This window comes from Sinocyclocheilus anshuiensis, unplaced genomic scaffold (assembly GCF_001515605.1).
Source record: "Sinocyclocheilus anshuiensis isolate Anshui unplaced genomic scaffold, SAMN03320099.WGS_v1.1 scaffold439, whole genome shotgun sequence".
NCBI lineage: Eukaryota > Metazoa > Chordata > Actinopteri > Cypriniformes > Cyprinidae > Sinocyclocheilus > Sinocyclocheilus anshuiensis.
In genome coordinates, this window is record NW_015552572.1 from 462,897 (window position 1) to 463,317 (window position 421).

Consider the following 421-nt stretch of genomic DNA (forward strand, 5'->3'; position numbering starts at 1 on the left):
ATGTGCTGGAAATGTTCAAAAAGTACTGACACACAAATAATTTTACCAAGTTTTACATTTAAAATCAACAAACAACAAATAAAATGAGTTGTTGTGTGCATAACTAAAACAATAGCATTGGCAATGATGTCCGGATTTTAAATGGCAACATGACTGACAATAATTTATCTAATAGCCTGTTCAAATATTTAATGTAAATGTTCAAATAAAGGTTTGAAAAAGTTTCATAAAGGGTAAACCTCACATTTCAGCTTTTAAATAAAGAAAAGGGTCCAATCAAAATGATCATTGATTAATACATGATTATATGTATTTTATCTGCTCCATAAATAATACATACCTTATTGTTTAAATGTGTAGAATCCACATAAGCTTGTTTTTCATCAACCGGTCAAAATTTACAGCAGGGCATGCAAATTAG